Source organism: Camelus ferus, chromosome 9 (genome assembly GCF_009834535.1).
Source record: "Camelus ferus isolate YT-003-E chromosome 9, BCGSAC_Cfer_1.0, whole genome shotgun sequence".
Lineage (NCBI taxonomy): Eukaryota > Metazoa > Chordata > Mammalia > Artiodactyla > Camelidae > Camelus > Camelus ferus.
In genome coordinates, this window is record NC_045704.1 from 66,602,283 (window position 1) to 66,623,384 (window position 21,102).

At 45.0% G+C, this 21,102-nt stretch overlaps 1 protein-coding gene across 2 annotated transcripts in view; it reads right to left on the minus strand.

Annotated features, from left to right (window-relative positions):
* The window catches only part of BCAR3 (BCAR3 adaptor protein, NSP family member), a 221,007-nt gene that overhangs the window by 185,001 nt on the left and 14,904 nt on the right, over positions 1-21,102 (minus strand). The window contains exon 2 of one of the 2 annotated variants that reach the window (XM_032487113.1): positions 3,144-3,377. The exons of the other annotated variant lie outside the window; for it this stretch is intronic. The gene's annotated coding sequence lies outside the window, so the exon portion shown is untranslated. The remainder of the gene's footprint in view (positions 1-3,143; positions 3,378-21,102) is intronic. 2 annotated transcript variants of the gene reach the window in all.

Here is a 21,102-nt window from a genome sequence, read left to right on the forward strand (position 1 = left end):
GCACATCCTTCTAACCACACTCCCAAGACAATGCGGGGGCCTACAGGGCCAGGGAGCTCATTAGAGCACCAGGAAGCCAACCCTGGTCTGCAAGGCCCCCTTCTCCTGCCCACGGTACCCACACCGGCAGGTGACAGTGTTCTCCGACGCTGCTTCTTACGCCGCACCACATCCGCCTCCCTCCCGCCAGAGTCTAACTCCGCTCCCTGGAGAGGCCGGAGCAGATCACACCCCACTGCCCACGGCAGCCCTTGACAGGACGGGGAGCGGTCAGGCCTCTCCCGACACGCTCTTCCAGGCTCAGCTCCTTCAGTTCTCATTCAGCCTTATTTCCCCACCCTTCTCGGAATGCACTTGGGTTTTTGTCAGTTGTTCCGCTGGCCTTCCATTGATTCTACAGACATTTACTGAGTTCCTTCCAGGGAGACAGTAAGTAGACGCTGAGAATGCACAGAAAAAGCTTAGTCTCTGCCTTGAGGGGCTCACATCCTGAGGCGGGGAGGGTATTCTCAAGCAATTGCAGCACGGTGTGGGAGGTGCTGTGACAGAGGCCAGCCCAGGGGGCTCTGAACGTCCAGGGGATGCGTCCAGGGGTGTGTGTGTGTATGTGTGTGTGCGTGTGTGTCTTGGGAACTGCACTCCAGAGGGCAGAGAGTGGGGAGAAGTTCTGGGAACCACCTGTGGTTTGGAACTACAAGAGTCAGGGTCGTGGGTCAGGGGAGGATAACAGATCAGACAGGCTTGAGAGGTCCGCAGGGGTCAGATCATGAAGGACACTGTATGTCACTCTCCTGAGGGCAACAGGGAGCTATGGAAGGCTTGTAAGCAGGAGAGTGACACAAACTTAGCTTTTAGGAGCAACCACTCTGATTGCTAAGTGGGAGGGAGTAGTGGAGGCAGACGTGAGCCTGGAGGCAGGAGGTGCCGCGGCCAGAGCAGAGCACAGGACTCCAACCTTCCTCTGGGAGCCGAGCCTCTCCAGATGCTGTCTGGGATTCAGCTCCACCAGCAGCCACAGCTCACCCCGGGCTCACCTTCAGAAGCAACAGGACCTTTTCTGTAGGAACAGGGATGCTGGCTCTTCCCTGGAGTTCATGTCTGCAACTGGTTGTTCTCAGGTTAACATCATCGGTTTCAGCCCTTCTTTCAGGTTGTTGAAATCTTTGTGCATCTCGATTTAAAGCCTTCATTTTTACTTAAGGGAAAATACTGAAGGATGTGCCACAGGGCATGTGGGGTAATCCGCGGTGGAAGCAACGCTGAACCCAGGTCTCCTGACTCCTGAACCAGGCCCCCTGTTATTCTGCCTCTGTAGGAAGTTGATCTGTTTAGAGAAATTAGAATCAAGATTGACTAGAAGCAACAATTTACGTGGGAGAACAGACCCCAAAGGCAGGAAGGGAGGACACTATACCCCTTTCTAATGTCTCCTCTCAGGGACTGAAAAAATCCCTGCATTTGAATCTGCAGTCACAGGGATGGCGTTGCAGGTCTTCAGGCAGCTGAAGGTCACAATCGATCACACCTGATCCCTGAGGCTCTTGTCAATGTCAAAAGTCTTGAAAGAATCTCATAGGGTGAAAAAAAATCTTCCACACTAATGAATGCTTAACAAAAAAGCTTCTCTATGGAACTGAACTAGCTCAGAATGTAAAAGCTGTTCGGGGAGACTGGACAGGTGATGGGAAACGGGACACCCCTGTGGGGAGTGGGCTGGGGGGCAGCAAACAGAAAGCTTCCCTGGATGAACGCCTGGAGAATCAGGGTCCTTCTCAGATAGGACCTAATCCACTTGGTCTCTGGACAGATGTCTTTCCATGGACCCATGAAACCTGGAGACTGGTCTCCCCTGGGTTTGCTCACTACAGCCTCTGCCCCTCGGGCCCGAGAACCAGCGTGGATGGTGCGCAGAGCCCTGTGCCCAGGCTCACCAGCATGCCGTAGGCGTCCGCCTCCATCCCAGCACCACACCTTTATTAGCGCTTTTCCTCCTTTCTTCTTTCTCCTTGATGTTAATGCTTTAAGAGATGTTTTTACACAGACCTCTACTTCTAGCAGCTCATTCTGCGTTTCCTCTGGGGAACTCACAGGCCCTCCACCCTTTCCCAACGTTCAGCCCTTTCCCCACAACCCGTCACCCCACTCCTCACTTGAATCTCCACCCCAAGTTCCACCAGTGCAACACTTTCCTAGTGTCCTCTGTCTGCTCTGAAGCCAAATGGCATTATGGAACCAGCAGACTTGTCACATGAGCAAAAGCCTTATCGATCCCTTCGCAGTAAGCATGTGCTTGTCTTTGAGGAACTGCGGACGGGCTGGATTTCACAAAGGCACGTAAGAGCAGTAAGGAACAGCTCCAAAATACACTCGTCAGCAAGAGATTGTAAATAAGCCCTTATCAGCTTTTCAGGCACCGTGAGCACTTTTTTTTTAAAGAGAAGAAACAAATCAAGCCGCACGCATTTTGCTCTGAGCCCTGACCCTTATTGTCCAACGTGGAAAGGAAGCCCCCCTGCCTGGGCTGAGACGTTGACCACCTCCCAAGCCCTTCCCCGTGGTCAGTAAAGCTCTCCTCAGGGAAGCCATGTCCTGAACTTATCTGATCTGAGATCAGGTTGCAGGAGCTCTACTAAAGCCACCACCCGGAGAGTACGTTTTAAAAGGGCCTTTTCTCGAGCCCGCTCTGTGGTTTCTCACACATCTTCAGTGACACCTGAAAAGCTTTGTTGAAGTGAAATGTATTTGTCTGTGTCCAAGCTGGTCAAATTGCCTCTCTTCCTTGCCAGGAAATTCCGATTTCTGGCAAGAGATGTCACGTAAAGTCCCACAGGGCAGGGAAGAAAAGCCTCAGTGACACAGAGGACTTCCAGAGGATTAAACACAAACCATAGGTTGTTTGTTGCTTTTTGTTTTCAAAGGATGAACTGAAATGAAATCTTACTTTGCTTGCCCGCTCAGCACGCCGCCTTTCACAGAGGAGACACTGAGCACTGACCACTCTTGGCCATCAGAGGCGCTGGCCATGTCAGCAGTTTACTGTCGTAACTTTAAACATCGCACCAACGGAACAGTTGCATCCCGGTGAATCTAGGCACGTTTAACGTGCCTCAGCCCCAGGCTCCTTGAAAACCAGCACACTTACCCTGGTGGCTTGATGCCAACGCTTCGCCTCTCCCCGGCTGGCGCGTCACGCACGAGGTGCGGGGGGCACCCGTCCCGCCGGGCCGGGGCAGCTGTCCGCCTTCAGCGTCCCCACGCCTTGGAAGCCAGGCACGCTCCTGCCCTCCCAGTGGCTGGGGAGCCGCAAGGTGCTACGGTCGGGGCCTGGAGGTTTGCCGCGTGATTGCTTCATACCACAGGGAGTGTCCTGCCCCAAGCTAAAAGAATGAAGGAGGAGTTTCCTTAAGAAATGCAGCTTTTCAACAAAATTCCTTTTCTCTGTGTGTACAAGAAGGTGCATTGCAACATTATCTGTAAGAGGAAATAACTGGGGGAAAACGATTGCCAATTGGGGGCCGAAATAAGTAACGGTATTTTCACACAGTGGAATAAAAAAAGAAGAGGATCTGTATTTGCTGCTACGGAAGGGTCTCTAAGATAGACTGTGGGGTGGAAAAAAAAAGACAAGTTGCAGACAGTATTTGCAATAAGGTCCAAATCGCAGTTCATTTTTGTATATGCTTAGAAAAAACCTGCGGAGTGATTCACAAGAAACTTGGCACAGTGGAGGCTCTGGGAAGCGTGATCTTACTTTTTGGCTCTTTTAAGATTTTCTTTTTCACCTTGTGTATGTACATGGTCCTTCTGTAATAAGAGGAATTTTTAAAAATTCCTTCTTGCCTAATGAAAAATATTCCTGTCAGCTAGACCAGAGCTTCCAACAAACAAAACTTCTCCGTCATCAATCAAGCTGCGGTGGATGATTCTGAAAAGAGAAACTCAATATCCTGGAAAAGCGTATTGAACAGTAAGTCTCAGTGAGTCTGGGGACGGGAGAATCTTCAGAAGGCAGATTCTGACACTTCCTGAAGCTGAGAAGCACTGAATTAACGCACTGCATTTTATTTTTATAATTTTATATTCTGGAAAAATTTAGCATATAGATAGTATAATGAACTCCCATGCACCCAGCACCAAGCTTCCTTAATGAACACGGCTAATCCTGTTTCATGCCTAACCCACCCTCCACCCTCCTTCCAAACATATGTCATTTTCTCTGAGGGTATGTATTCTCCTCAGTTAAGAACTCTCTCTTTTTCAGACAGTACCGCCACACCATTATGTTTTTAAACCTTGTCAACAACCCCTCTATGCCATTAAATACCTAGTCAGTGTTCAGATTTCCAAGTGAGAGCTCTACGTTGCATTTCGTTGCTGCGTCTGTTATGTTCATTTTAATTCACAGGTTTCTCTGGTTTTCCCTTGCAATTTATTTGCTGAGGAAACCAAATCACGTGTCCTGTAGAAGTCCCCACACTTTGGACTTTGCTGACCTACCTGTGGTATTTTATAGCAAGCTCTCCAGTCCCTTCTGTGTCCTGTAAATTGGTAGTTAGAGCGAGACCTGGTTCGATTTGGGTCTAATTCTTTGGCAATAATGTGTCTTCCTGTGATACTAGCTGCCCTGGATGATTGTAATTAATTGTGTCCCAAAAGGTATGCTGAGGTCCTAACCCCCCTGCCCATGGAGGTAATCAAGTTAAATGATTACCTAATCCAGCCCTTACAAGAGGAACATTTGGCGATGACAGACTCAGGGAGAAGACGGTCATGTGACCACAGAGGCAGAAGCTGGAGTGTTACTCCTACAAGCCTAGGAATGCCACAGTTTGCTGACAAACACCAGAAGCTAGAAGAGGAAAGGGAGGACCCCTTCTGGAGTCCCGGGGGAGCAGGCCCTGCCAGCACCGTGACTTCAGACTCTAGACTCCAGGACTGTGGGACGTTAAATTTCTTCTTTAAGCTCCCAGTCTGCGGTACTTTGTTATGGCCATCTTAGGAACTACTATTATCACCTTCACCTAGAACCATCATTTATTTCAGGGCCTGTCAAATAAGTGACATTCCTTCTTAATCACTGGCTGGAATACTTCTGTAAAAAGCAGCCTGCCCTCCTCTGTGGTTTGGCTACTCTGAAGTTCAATTCATATGGCACAGGTAGATTCTTTCTGTTTACTTGCCTGTTTTCAGAACAATGGGTTGGCCTCCTAGCATCATCCAATGGTGTTTTTTTTTTTTTTCCCTTGAGCATCATTTATGAACTTGTGAATTTTCAACATGATTCATGTGTTTCGATCCTTTCCAGTTATTCTTGTTCATGTGTAAATTGTCCCATTCGGGGCCAGTGGGAGCCTTGACAAGTTGACTTCTGAGTACTTTCAGTGGGACTCTAGGAATTTCAGGTATGTTGTGATGTTCCAGGCTGATCACATGCATTTCCTGTCTCAAACCAGAACCATCCTTTTCCCCAAGAAGCCCTGGTTCCATTTAGTGGAGGTGAAATAGTATTAAAGAGACTATAAAACACCACTAGGGGAACACATTCTGTTTGATCTGTCATTGTTTCTAAGCCTTTTTAGTGGACAGAACTAGGAAACAGAATTTCAAAACAAGAAAAGGTATCAACAGTTCACACTAATATTTTCTATTCAGTTTAAGATTATAAAATGATTACTAAATTTTTAAATTCTGTATTTGCATCTGTCTCTTACAGTGAAATTCTTGGTTTCTATTAATTACTTATTTGCTTGTTTTATATATAGCTAAGAATTTCAGAAGAATAATATAAATACTATTACTAATAGGAATATTGAAAAGTTTAAGACTTTTTGGAGCTTTTATTGCCTTACGATTTCTCCCACTAGGATGTACTGCAACTTACTCTGTTAATCTCTTGAAATAATTCCTCCCTGTGCGGTTGGCCACCAACTCAGTATACAGTTAGAAACATTATCTTGATTACGATTTTAGGAAATTGTATTTTTTTTCCATTTGATTTAATTTAGTCTACACTTTTTAATATAAATTATTCCCATGAGTCCAAAATCAAACCTACAAAACAAGGTATACTCAGAGTCTAGCTTTTAACCCTACCCCTTCCTAGTCTCCACCATCTCTCTACAGATAGCCATTAAAAAAACCCATGATTTATTCTTCTATTGGTTTTAATAAATGAGGCAAAAATCACCGTCTTTGTTCTTTAATGTCAATAAGGACTTCACTGAGGTGACTTTACTTGTTAAGTGTACAGCTTGACGAATTTTGACAAATATACACACTCATCTAAGCAGATCAGGAGATGTATTTCCATCGCCCTGGAAAGTTACCTTGTCCCGACTCCAAGAGGCAACGCCTACCCCAGAAATCGCTACTATTCTGATGTCTACACCAGAGACATTTTGTTCATCCTTGACTTTTACGTAAAGAGAACTAACCGTGCAGGGTGTACTCTTCTGTACTTGGCTCAATGAGTGTTTGAGAGTTCTCCATGCTGGGGTCCTAGCGGTTCATTATTTGCTATTGCTGAATAGTACTTACAAGTTGTTTCTCCTTTCATCTGTTGGTAGACTTCTGGATTGTTTCTAGTTATTGTCTATTAAGAATAAAGCTGCAAAGAAGTGTCTCATGTAAGTCATCTTTCCGTGGCTATGTGCATTCACTTCCCTGGGTGTGTGCTTGGAAGTGGAACGGCGGGGGCACAGGCGGTGGTGGAGCCAGCTTGTGCAGCTTGGGGCCGGCTGTGCCCATTTCTTCGCCACTCTTACTTTCAGTGACTTCCCATTGCAGCTTGAAATCAGCCATGGGGGGAAGATTTATCCCACGGAAATAGGCAAATTCTATAGATCAAGACTTCCTTCTCCTCCACCCCCAAAGCCAACAGCTAAACATTTACGAGCACACTGCCAGCTACAAGGAAGGTATGTATTTAAGTTTACTAGAAACTATCAATTTCCCAAAATGGTTATACCATTTTATATTCCAACCAGAGGTGCATAAAAGTTCCTGTTGAGCCTCATCTTTGCCAGTACTTGGTATTCAACTTGGTCTTTATAATTTTAGCCATTCTGATGGGTGGGAAGTATCTTCTTATTGTAATTTTAATTTATATTTTCTTAATGACGAATGATCTTCAGTACCATTTCATATGCTTATTGGCCTTTTGCTGTTTTGGTATATTGGCCCTTTGTTTTCTGACGTGACTATATTTACTTATTAGTTCTAGCAGCTTATTTCCTTTAGCCAAAGGACTAAATGTCCTTGTGCACAATCATGTGATGCAGATAGTTTTATTTCTTCCTTTCCAATCTTTATGTCTTTTCTCTTGCCTTATTGCACTTATTTAAAAAAAAAAATAAGCACGGCATATATTTTCTTAGATAAACTGCATCGTACTATACATGCTTTAATTCATCTTGCTTTTCCCTTAACAGTATACCTTAAAGCACATTATGCTAGGATGCAGATAAATAGTGCTCTTTATATCATTTTACTGACTTGAAAAGGTGTGACAACACCCTGAGGGACTTAAAAAATTATGTCTTTATGTGGAGATGAGTTAATAAGATCACAGAAATGTATTTCTTGGGCCTTCTCTCTAAGGGCTGCCTGGCTGCCTTCAGGGAGAGCACTGTTGACCCTTAGCAAGGTCTAGTTCTGGCGGGTGAGTGATCCCTCTGTCCTGGCTGGGGGTCAGAAATGTACACACCCACATAAGAAAAGGCACTGTCCTCAGTAATTATAGCACCCCGCCCCTTGCCCCAGGCTCTCCTCGGCAACCCTTCCACGAATGCAGTCCCATTTCATTGTTTCAGTACTCATGTTTCAAGAAGGTTCATCCTCCAGCTCTTATAGCAATACAGAGAAAAGATACTTCGGCCAATTCTTGTACCCATTTCCCAAAAATGCAATGTGGTCTGTGAAAGTTCTTGGACTTAGCATTATATATATATAATATATATATATATAAAATATATATATATTCATATGTATACACACACATATATAAATATATATACATATATATAATATATACATACATACACACCCCAACTCCCGGGAACAACTTTCAATCTAGGCTGCTGTAATCTTGCTGAAAAACATGGGGTATAGAGTTGGGCTTTCAATCTTGGTCGGTTGGATGTCACTCAGAAAGGCTTCCGTGTCTAGCACTGCAACCCAACTCCCTCTGAGCACCTTGAAAAAGGACGGAGCCATAAAGTTACCCAAGTTTTAAATGCAAACACCCTTTAGCCCACCAATTTCACAAAATAATAGCATGTATATGTTCAAGGATGTTTATTGTAACATTATGTGTAATAGAAAACCTGGACATAATCTAAATGTCAGTTGGCAGAAAACTGGTTAAATCATGGTGCATCCATCTAATGGAAAACTATGCAGATATTTGAAAGAATAAAAACTATCTGAATGTACTGTTGTGGCACATCCTTTAAGATAAATTAAGTTGGAAAGCAAGGTGAAAAAGAACTGCTACAACACGGTTAATGGGTCTAAGCTTGAAGAGGAGCTAGATTACGGGAAAGCAGGGCTATACATAGCCACACACGCAGGGAAAGGCACTTATTTTTCTGGAAGGGTGCACTTCTAATGTGTACTTTTAGGGCGAAGATCTGGTGGGCAGAAGGAAGTGGAGAATTTTACTTTGTATTTAACATCTTTCTAAAGTCCTAAAATTGTTTCACTTTGCACATGTTACTATTATTTTTTAATGAAACAAACAATTTTAAAAAATGGTTGGCTGGAATCTACTTACGAGAACACAATCAGCCAGACCTTGAAAGTGGGACATTCTGAGACAAAAAAAATCACCGTCATGAAAAACAAATAGCCGTCGGGAAAAAAAAGACTGGAGGCTAACAAAGAAGATCATCTTCAACTGGAAACACAGAGGGGGAACCACAGCAGGATAGGAGGAGAGGTGTGCTCATGAAACAATTGGGCTCCATAGCCCCAGGGGTGGGCGACCCACAAGCTGAAGAACAATTAACTCACAGAGGCCTTCCCACAGGGGGGAGAGCTCCAAGCCCCACGTCAGGCTCCCCAGCCAGGGTTCCAGCATTGGGAGGAGGAGACCCCAGGACACGTAGTTTTGAGGGCCAGCGGGGCTTAACTCCAGAAGCCCTGCAGGACCGGGGGAAACAGAGACTTCATTCTCTTGGTAAGCATACACAGAATCTCACGTGTGCCAAGTACAGGGGCAGAGGCAGTGATTTCATAGGAACATAAGCCATACCTGCCTACTGGTTTTGGAGGCTCTCCTGGGAGGTAGAGGGTGCTGCAGCTCACCCAGGGGACATGAAAGCTGGTGGCAGACATTCCAGGAGTGTTCATCTACATGAGCTTCCCTGGAGGCTGATATCTTGATTGGATCATTAGCACCAAGACCTAGCCTCACCCAACAGCCTGTAGGGAATCCTCACGACAAACAACTTACAGGGTGGGAACACAGCCCCACCCATCAGCAGGCTTCCTGAGCCACAAATACCTCTCTACCCGCTAAAGGTCCAGGACAAAGTTTCACTCAGCAGTGGGAAGCCACCGACTCCTCCTTCCAGGAAACTTACATAAGCCTCTAGTCCAGCCTCATCCACCAGGGGCAGATACCAGGAATAAGAAAACAACAACCCCAAAGCCTGTGGAAAGAATCCACAAACACAGGCCAGACTCTACACTGGGACCAGCTGGACCCTGGCCCTCGGGTGACAAGAGAGGAATGTACTGTTGGGACACATAGGACATTTCCCCCAGAGGGTCATTTCTCCAAGGTCAAGAAATGTAACTAACCTACCAAAAAATACAAACAGAAAGATAGACAACATGAGGTGGCAGAGGAATATCTTCCAGGCTACGGTACAAGATAAAAATCCCAGAAGAAGTAAGTGATGAGGAGATAAGCAATTTATCTGAGAATTTAGAATGATGGCAAAGATACGCAGAGAACTCAAGAGGAATATAGATGCAAAGAGTGAAGTTTTTAGCAAAGAGATGGAAAATATAAAGAATACCCGAACAGAGTTGAAGAATAAAATCACTGAAATGAGTAACACACTGGGAGGAACCAAGAATAGACTAAAGGGGGCAGAAGAACAGATCAGTGAGCTAGAAGACAGATTAGTGGAAATCACTACTGCAGAACAGAAAAAAGAATGACAAGAAATGAGGATAGTTTAAGAGAACTCTGGGACAACACGAAGTGCACTAATATTCACATTACAGGGGTCCCAGAAAGAGAAGAGAGAGAGAAAGGACCTGAGGAAATTTTTGGAGAGAGAATCACTGAAAATTTCCCCAACTTGGGAAAGGAAACAGTCACCCAAGTCCAGGAAATGCAGAGAGTTCCACATAGGATCAACCCAAAGAGGAAAACACCAAGGCACATAGTCATCAAATTGATAAAAATTAAGGATTAGGAGAAAATATTAAAATTACCAGAGAAAAGCAACAAATAACATACAAGGGAACTCTCATAAGGTTATCAGCTGATTTTTCAGCAGAAACTTCACAGGCCAGAAGGGAGTGGCACGATATATTTGAAGCGATCAAAGTGAAAAACTTACAACCAAGAATACTCTATCCAGCAAGGCTCTCATTCAGATTTGATGGAGAAATCAAAAGCTTCACAGATAAACAAAAGCTGAAAGAACTGAGCACCACCAAACCAGCTTTACAACAAATGTTTAAGGACCTTCTCTAGTCATCAGACCACAAGAAAAGAGAACAAAAAGAAGAAAGAGAAAAAAAAAGACCTACAAAAGATTGCTTTGGCAATTTGGGGTCTTTTATGGTTCCATATAAACTTTGACATTATTTGTTCTAGTTCTGTGAAGAATGTTGTGAGTATTTTGACAGTGGTTGCATTGGATCTGTAGTCTGCTTTGGGTAGTATGGCCATTAATCCAAGAGCACAAGATACCTTTCCATTTCTTTGTATCATCTTCAATTTCCTTTACTAATGTTTTACATTTTCAGTGTATAGGTAACCTCCTCAGTTAAGTTTATTTCTAGGTATTTTGTTGTTTTTGATGAAATGGAAATGTTTATGCTAGTTATGAAATTCTGGTTTTTAAAGTGCAAAAAAAGTGAAGGGCCACAAATGGCAAAATACCCTTTTTTGTGGGTGAGTTGTACTCCATTGCATATATATGCTGCATCTTCTTTATCCATTCATCTGTTGATGTGCACTTGGGATGCTTCCATGTCTTGGCAATTATAAATAGTGCTGCTGTTAATAGTGGGGCATATGTATCTTTTTGAATTAATGTCTTTGTTTTTCTTAGATATATGCCCAGGAGTGGAATTGCTTGGCCATATGGTAGTTCTATTGTTAGGTTTTTGAGAAACCTTCATATTGTTTTCCATGGTGGCTGCATCAATTTGCATTCCCACCAGCAGTGTACAAGGGTTCCCTTTTCTTCACATCCTTGCCAACATTTGTTACTTGTGTTATTTTTGATGATGGCCATTCTGACAGGTATGAGATGATGTCTCATTGGTTTTGATTTGCATTTCCCTGATGTTAGTGATGTTGAGCAACTTTTCATGTTCCTGTTGGCCATGTGCATTTCCTCTTTTGGAAAAATGTTCAGTTCTTCTGCCATATGTTAAATGGGTTTTTTGTTTGTTTGCTTTTTAACTGAAGGACAACTGATTTAAAATGTAGTATTAGTTTCTGCTGGATGGACTTGGAGGGCATTATGCTAAGTGAAATAAGTCAGAAATAGAAAGACAAATACGGTAAGATATCACTTACATGTGGAATCTAAAATAAAAAAATACAACAAACTAGCAAGTGTAACAGAAAAGAAACAGACTCACAGATGTAGAGAAGGAGCTAATGGTGGGTCTCCCAGAGAGTGAAGGACTGGCTCATAGTGTTCCTTCCACTCCAGCACTCATCATTGCCTGGGGAAATGTCAAAATCTGGCTGATGATGCTCTTAAAACCCTGGCCTCAAAATTCATTGGCTTTATCAAATGCAATGACTTTTATCTGTCTTCTACCTCAGCCACCCACAGCATCAAGTTCTCTAAAACACAAGCACAGAGACTGGAAAAGAAAATGGAGACAGGTGAATGGGGAGCAAAGAGGAAGCAAAACAAGATGGTGGGAGCCAGGATTTTCTTTAGCAACAGGTCTGGGAGGCTCAAAGCACCATTGTGAAGGTGGGTTTGACATGCTTTATGGATGATTTCATTGGTTTAAAAACTTACTTGACCTGGTCAGAAATGATAATATTCTGGTTAATAAAACATTTTTGTTTGAAGATATACATTATTGGGGAGCAGGGGTAAACTGGGAGTTTGGGATTAGCAGATACAAACTACGATATATAAGATAGATAAACAACAAGGTCCTACTGTGTAGCACAGGGAACTATATTCGACACCTTGTAATAACCTATAATGAAAATGAATCTGAAAAAGAACACATATATGTATAACTGAGTCAGTATGCTATATACCAGAAACTAACAACATTGCAAACCAACTATACTTCAATAAGAAAGAAATTCAGGGGGGAGGGTATAGCTCAGTGGTAGAGCGTATACTTAGCATGCATGAGGTCATAGGTTCAATCCCCAGGACCCCCATTTTAAAAACAGAAGATACATATTACTAAACAGAAAAGAAGAATAAAAGATACTGAAACCTCACTGAACATCATTTAACCATTATTTGCTGAATGATAACATCCATTGCCTTTTCAGAGCACTTTTGCACATTTTATGTCATTTTGATCTCAAAACAGTCCTGTCCTGGCTCCCTGCTAAGATCCTGCAATGAATCAGGCCCATTGTTAGAAACCTAGACATCAGTGCATTGGATCAACATAGGCTGGCTTCACCACGGAGTACTCTTGGGGCCCAATGGGAGGGCCGGGGGTAAGAGGAAGGTGGCCTGCTTGTGCAGAGCTGTGGAGTGGAGAAGACAGCCCAGTTCTGCAAGGTCCAGCTGACTAAATAATTTGCTCCTAGTCTGGTAGGTCTATGCCAGGGGTCTGCGAACTTTCTGTAAAGGGGTAAAATGTATGATAATACAAAAAAAATAGCATGGCTATGCTCCAGCAAAACTTTATTTACGGACACTGAAATTTGAATTTAATTTTTACACATCATGAAATGCTACTTTTCTTTTGATTTTTTTCAACCATTTACAAATATAAAAATCATTCTTAGCTCAAGAGACATTCTGAAACATCCAGTGGGCAGGACTTGGCACACAAGCCACAGTTTGCCATTCCCTGGTCTGTGCCAGCACACCCATCAGGGAACTCGGCAGCTGGCATTCTGTGCCTAGACTAATAGTGATCATGGCAGCTGCCATTCTGAACACCTGCTCTATGCTGAATACTATGAAGATAGTTTACATATTTATTATCATTTAGTCTTCATATGATCACACAAGGCATGCCATGCCCACTTTACAGATGATGAAGACAGGGCTCTGAGAGGACCATCTGCCTGAGCTCACATAACCAGTAAGGCTAGGAGATTCCTCATCTGTCTACAAAGACTGTGCTCATTCTAGTATGTGAGGATGCCCCCCACGCCAGCTCCCCACCTGCACACATGTCTGGGTCTCAAGTCTTCCTACATCTTCCTTCTGTTTGGCTGTTTTGACTCTTGCTTTCACCTTCGTTTTGTCCCCCACCTTAACATTTGTCTTCTCCCTGACTTGCCAATCGTTCAGGCTGGACACCAGGAAATCTATCTCTTCAACTTTACCTAAATCTGTGGGTTTGGGTCATGGAAGCTTGAGCCAGGATAGAGTGCCTTCCCTGGGGCAGACAGGAGCTGCTGCAGCCACAAGGTGAGTTTCACCCAAAGCCTTTACAAGATGCTGAGTGTCAAAGCCAGAAAAACCCAAACCAATGTGAAGTCTAAAGGTGGGAGGACCCAGGAGAGAGGGGCACCAGGGTCAGGTCATGAGTAGGGCTGGAAGGGAAGGGATGCAAAGTTAAGTCTGTATGGAGCAGTGAGCTCCAAGGCCATCCTTTGACTGTGGGCCGCTTTGAGGGGCACTGGGCAGGGAGGCCTGGCATGAAGGTGCATGGTCAGAGCAGAGAGGCTCATGTTGGGACCCCATTCCTTGCAGCAGCAGTGTTCCTGGGCACCACTCTGCATCTTCAGCTCCACTGTTACTGATCTAAGCCCTAGAGGAGAGGGTCCCAGATGGGTCCAGGTGAAACTATCCATGGACCATAGAAGACTGGGCTCACTTGTAGCAAGGCTGATGTGTAAGGGGCATTGGGGCCATGCTGACATTGGTGGGGCACTATGGCTCCTGAGAGGTCAGTTCAGTTTGAGGCCAGTCCCCAGACGGCAGAGTCCAGTCCTGGGTGGAGAGGGACAGAGAGGTCATGGAAGGAGTCCAACCCCAGCAGAGCAAGTGCAGTCTATCAGGACATCAGGGCCAAAGGTCAGCACCCACCAGCACCAGTAGCCACGCCAGAGATGAGGTGACAGCCACCTCTGGGGTCAGTAAGGGAAGCGCCAGGTCTCACCAACTCAAACGGGTGAGAGTGACTCCAGTGGGCTCCCAGGCTTGGCAGGCACCGAGGACCTCAGGGCAGGACAGGCTTTCTTAAATAATACCCCTAAATCACAAGCCCAAAGGCCAGTATAAGACTGATCATTTTAACTACAGACCTTAAGCACTTCTGTTCATCAAAGAGCCATGAAGAATTGAGACGATAAGCCACAAACTGGGGGAAGGTATTCGCAACACGTACAACCAACAAAGGGCTGGTATCCAGAATACATAAAGACCTCCTACAAGTCAATTCTATTCTGAAAAGGGGCAAACACATGAATTAGCAACAACTGACAAGATTGACAATATCAAAGGATGTGGAACATTCCAGAATGCAAACTGGTTCAGCCACTTGAGAAACATATTTAGGATCATACAGTAAAGCAGAAACTGTAACTCCTCTATCACCTAGGAATTCCACTCCGACCCTAAGCTAGAGTTTCTCAACCTCGGCACGACTGACATCTTGGACCAGATAATCCTTTGCAGTAGAAGCTGTCATGTGCATTGCAGGGTGTGCAGCAGCATCCCTGGCCTCAGTCCACTAGATGCCGGAAGCCATGCCCCCTACCCGAGGTATGAAAACCAAAAATGTCTGGGACACTTGCCGAATGTTCCTGACATTGCTATAAAAAAACCCTGGTTGAGAACCACTGTCCTAGGCTCTGTGCACCCACAGACTTCTGCAAGAATGTTCACAGCAGAATTGTACAAAATAGCAAAAAGCATTAACACACAAGAAAAATTTTAAAAGACTGTAAACATTAATAGCCAACAAAAGAATGGACAACTAAATTGCGACAAATAAATGCAATGAAATATTACAGTTCTGAAAGTGAGTAAACTTCTTGCAAGAATATAAATGACTCTCTTAATTGGGAAAACAACGCTGTGGAAAAAGGTGTTTAGTATGAACGTTTCTATGAAGTTTAAAACCTGCAGAAGTAAATGGCGTATATCTAGGGGTACGTACAGAGGGGGTGTGTTAGGCTGAACTTCCCCCAAATGGCTGCAACAGCACTTCTGGTCCCACCTCTTTTTCCAGGACCCGGCCACTCCTCCGTCAAGAGGTGGAGTCGGTGACCACTCCCCTTGAACAGGTGGGACTCGGTGATGCTTCAGCTAACAGACACTATGTCACCGTGTGACTTCTGAGGCCAGGTCACAAAGGCCAGGCAGCTTCAGCCTGGTTTTCTCCTTGGCACGCTCGTCCCCGAAACTGGGCCACCGCATTACGAGGAAGCCCAGGCCACGTGGGCAGGTCACACGGAGAAGACCCGGGGCCCCAGGCCTCAGCCGGCTGGTGAGTGAGTCCTCTGAAAGGACAGAGACCTGGAGCCCCCAGCCGAGCCGCCCCAGCCGAGCCGCCCCAGCTGCTGCTGTGTGAGGCAGAGACGTGTCTTCCCTGAAGAATCCCACCCAAATGGCAGGAAGGGGAGAAAAAGATTGTTCCTGTTTTATGCCACTAAGTTGTGAGGTGGTTTGATAAACAGAAGTAGATTTCTGAGATGGACGGTAAAAAACTATAGTGATCAGCACGTGAATGACAACATAAAATGCAGGAACCTGGTCACTGATGGGGAGAGGGCTGGGGGACGCGACCACTCAGGGGCCGTGAGGAACTGCCCGCCACAGAATGCTCTAGCCCGGGGCTGAGCCCACCTGGATGGACAGGGAAACCACAGAGCTTCCTGCTCCCGGGCACCTGCCGTGCTGAAGGCTAGCAGTTCTCCCCAGCGTTAGAGCTGAAGAAAAACTCAAGCCCAGAGGAGGAGGTGTCCCCACTACGGAGCGCAGGCAGAGCCGGGCCCCACCTGCCCGCGGTCCTGGCAGGGCAGGCCCCGCTCCCCGGGGGCCAGGCTGGGAGACGGAGCAGTGACGGCTCTTCTGGTTGTCAGTCAACACTTAACCGTTATCTGTTGACCTTTGGGAAACAAAACCGAGTGCCCTTGACAGGACAAAGTGAGCCTGTGAGTATTCAGAACTGGTCCTGAACAGTGGCCTGTACCTGGACACTTATCTCCCAGAGACAAGGTCTCTGTACGCAGACTGGGCTCTCGGCGAGCCTGTGGGGCTGGGAGCCCGTCCCTGGTGCTCCCTGTACGACTTCCCTCGGCCCTGCCGGGACTCCACGCTGCCTGGACCCAGCGTTCATCAGGCAGTGCAGACGGCAGATGCCAGGTCTCGTCGTGGGCACTCCTGGAAGGGCCGGCCTGGGAGGGCTGGGGTCGGGCTGGGCAGGGGGACTGTTCTGCAAATGGGCGCACATCACTCCTTTCTGTTCCTCAAATGCGCAGAGCTGCAGACGGCCCGCAAACAAGAAACAGCGACCCACTGAGCGGTCAGATTTAAAAAGAAACAAACCCGCCGAAGTAGCTTTTCAAAGGAGGTGCTTTGAAAACTCAAAAAAAAAAAAAAAAAAAAAAAAAAAAAGAAAAGGTATTATGAGACATAAAATGTAATGAGGGAGTGGTGGCAGGGAGTGGTGGGGACTGTGGCAAATGGACTGAGGACAGGCCTTTCCTGAGGGGACCACCCCTACCCAGCAGCAGCCCATGCTGAGGCGGGGGCAGCCTGGCCTAGATCCACGCAGACTTTTCTGATGGTGAAGAAAAGCCAGACATTCAGATGCTTATGTAATTTTTTCACAGAAGCAATCACAATTTTAAAAATAACGTGCCAGCTAAACCAGACATACATATGAGTAGTACCTGGATGTGCCAAAGGGATGTAACTGCCTCACAGGGCTACAGAGAGGAAGACTGAGCTGGAACAGAACAGCAATTAGCAGACATGCATCAGGAAAACCTAATAAAAAACAGGTCAGAGTCTACTGACGGACTGTGTTTCCCAAAGGTGACACAGTCCTGTCCCTTCCCACCTGCTGTGTCTGTTGTGTGACGTTGACACTCCTTTCATCAAATGGGAGGGCGGGCTTTCTTCCCTCCCCTTGAACCTGACAAGAACTTGACAATCGCCTGAACGACCGCAGAAGTGACACTATGTGATGTCTGAAGGTAGGTCATAGAAATGCCATGCAGATCTGCCTTGCCCTCGGGGGTGCCCGTCTCCGCAGCCCAGCCTCCACGCTAGGAGGGAGTGCAAGCAGCCTGTGGAGAGATCCACACTGAGCGGAACCAGCCCACACACCCCGCGGGGCTCCCAGCCAAAGGCAGCTCCAAGGTGCAAGCAGTGTGAGTGAATCATCTCGAAAGTAGGTCCCCCAGCTCCCATTTGAGCAGCCCCAGTGGAGACCAGGCTGAGCAGAGACAAACCACGCCAGCTCAGGCCTGCCTGAATTGCAGATTTGTAAGCAAAATAAATTCGTGTTGTTGTTTTAAGTCACTAAGCTTTGTTTTTTTTTTTTTTTTAATATAGCAATAGATGACTGGAACAGGGTCAAAAATTAAACTTTTAAGCCAGAGACACTCCTGGAAGGGTGAAGAAGAAAGAGACCCAAGGTCATCTCAGGACCTCCCAAAGCACAGAAGTGAAAGTTTTTAGGTCAAAAGGAAAAGGAGCTTTTCTTCCAGATTTCCTAGGCTGAGACAGAACCCGCTGAGACAAGTGATGGAGGGAACGGACCATCTGAGCTTGAATTCAACCCCAGAGTTAGACCAAGGTGGGAGTTGTAACCCTTCCACATCTGAGTGTGGTTATCAGTCCAAATCCTTTTCAGGTTTGAAGACTGAGCATCCAGGCCAGCGCTCCTCAAAGCAGGACTCTCACTCTACCCCCTGCATCCAACCTTCAAGAAGGGGGGTCTGCGAAGCTGCATTTTCAACCACTTTCCAGATAATTCTTTTGTACCAATTTAGAAAACTATGCCCCACTCATCTCCCATGTAACCCCTTCAGACATGGTCTTGGGGTTTATTTCTTGGGAAAATGCTTTAAGGAGCCCAAGACCTAAACAAGCAATTCTCCAATGAAGACATACAAATGGCCAATAGGCACGTGATGAAAAAATGCTCAATATCACAAGTTATCAGATAAATGCAAATCAAAAGTACAACGAGGTATCAGCTCACACCAGTCAGAATGGCCATCATTCAAGTCCATGAATGATAAATGCTGGATGGGCTGTGGAGAAAAGGGACCCTCCTACACTGCTGGTGGGAATGTAGTTTGGTGCAGCCATTATGGAAAACAGCATGGAGATTCCTCAAAAGACTAAAAGTAGACTTACCATATGATCCAGCAACCCCACTCCTGGGCAAATATCCAGAGGGAACCTTAATTCAAAAAGATACATGCACTCCAGTGTTCATAGCAGCATTATTTATAATAGCCAAGATATGGAAATAACCTAAATGTCCATCGACAGATGACTGGATAAAGAAGCTGTGGCATATTTATACAATGGAATACAACTCAGCCATAAAAAAGAATAAAATAACGCCATTTGCAGCAACATGGATGGCCCTGGAGAATGTCATTCTAAGTGAAGTAAGCCAGAAAGAGAAAGAAAAATGCCATATGATATCACTTACATGTGGAATCTAAAAAAAAAAAAAAGCCAAACAAACTTATTTACAGAACAGAAACAGACTCACAGACATAGAAAACAAACTTGTGGTTACCATAGGGGAAGGGGGTGGGAAGGGATAGATTGGGAGTTCGAGATTTGCCGATACTAATAATATAAAATAGATAAACAACAAGTTCACACTGTAGAGCACAGGGAACTATATTCAATATCTTGTAGTAACTTATGGTGAAAAAGAATAAAGAAAACAAATATACGTATGTTCATGTATGACTGAAGCATTGTGCTGTACACCAGAAACTGACACGACATTGTAAACTGACTATACTTCAATGAAAATATATATTAAAAAAAAAAAAGATCAAACATTTAAACCTCCCATGGCTTTGTCAGGGGAAGAAGCAGGTGTTTTAGGCAGAGGCCCTGCACCCCCAGGGACAGGACATAGTGGGTTTGGTGTCAGGCTTGAAGAGGTGGAGGGAAGAGGGATCTAAGATGGTGATGGGTGAAAACTCAAACTGAGATGCAGACAGAGCTGCCTGTGCAGACCGCACCTCCTCCGGCTGGCAGCGACTTCACCTTTCCCACGCGAAGCCCCCGCGGCCCCGCTCTTTGGGCATTTACCAGCCCGAATCCACACCAAGTCTCCTGCTCAGTCCCAACCACCAGGCAGGACCCCACCTAGAAGTGCCTTCTCTTCAGTATAGAAAGAATTTAGGCTGCAAGAACTTAAGCTAAAAAAGAGTATGTGACTTTAGTAAAAAAGGTAACTGAAAATGTTGACAAAGTATCTTCTCTGGAAGCAAGCTCAGCAGCAAATGAAGACACAGGATCTAACACGTAAAGGCCTGTTGTGTGCTGGGTGCTGTCTAGTCACCAGAGGGAAAGCAGCTGGGCCCTTCGCATCAGACAAAAGCTGAAAATGTTACATGCGAGTTGCAAGAATGTGTACCTAGTATTATCCTGTTTCTATAAAAAGCGTCTATGTTGATCTACATTGGTACATTTATTAGATGATCTGGAAGCAGCAGCACCTAACTTGATCGGTGTGGTGACTTGGGGTGGCGTGGAAGTGGGGGGCAGTGTGAGATTATGAAGAAATTTTACTTCCCAAAATAAATTTCTCTAAAATGTTTCTTTTTACTTTTTTTTTTTTGGTGATGGCAATGTATTAAGAAAATGTGATAAGAAATACTAAGAAATGTAATGAGAAACAACTGTAAGGATTATTTTAAAATACATACAGTATTTTTCCTTTGAAAACTCTCTTTATAAGTGCATAATTTGCATACAAAAATGTACCTGTTTTAAGCATATACTTTAGTTTGGTGAGTTTTCTCTTCCAAACACCACCTCAGTCAGGACACAGGACATTTATATCACCCGAAAAGGGTTTCTTGTCCCTTCACTCCTGCCCCAGGCAACCGCTGGTCTGCTTTCTACCACGAGAGATTATTTTTGGCTGTTTTAGATCTCACATAAACTACAAGAATAATACGTTATTTTCTCTTTTGTATCTAGCTTCTTTCATTCTGCGTGCTTCTAGATTCATTCATCTTGTTATGGTATCAATATTCTGTTCCCTTTCGTTTATGAATGGTATTTTATTGTATAAATATGTAACAATTTGTTTATGCATTCATCAGTTGATGGATACTTGGGCTGTTTCCAGTTGGGGGCCATCCTGCATAGAATAAAGCTGTTATGAACGAGTGTGTGCAAGTCTGTGTGTGTGAATTTGTTTTCATTTCTTCTGAGTAAACACCTTGGAGTGGAATTGCTGGGCTCTAAATGTAGGCTTAATTTTATTAAAAAAATAGGTGCTTTCATTTTGATGCAGTAATTTTTCTCACTATTTATTCTAAATAAATTATCGTCGGTGCATGTGAAGATGTAACTACCTGGATCTTCATCACAACACTGTTTACACACGCGCTACCCTTTAAGGTCTGACCGGTTTGCCGAGTCCCACGTGGCCGTTTAAATGGGTGTTTCAGGCTTCTACTTCAGAGACTTAAGGACTTAGCATATGTATTTATTTTTTGAGACCCCGCTATTAAAA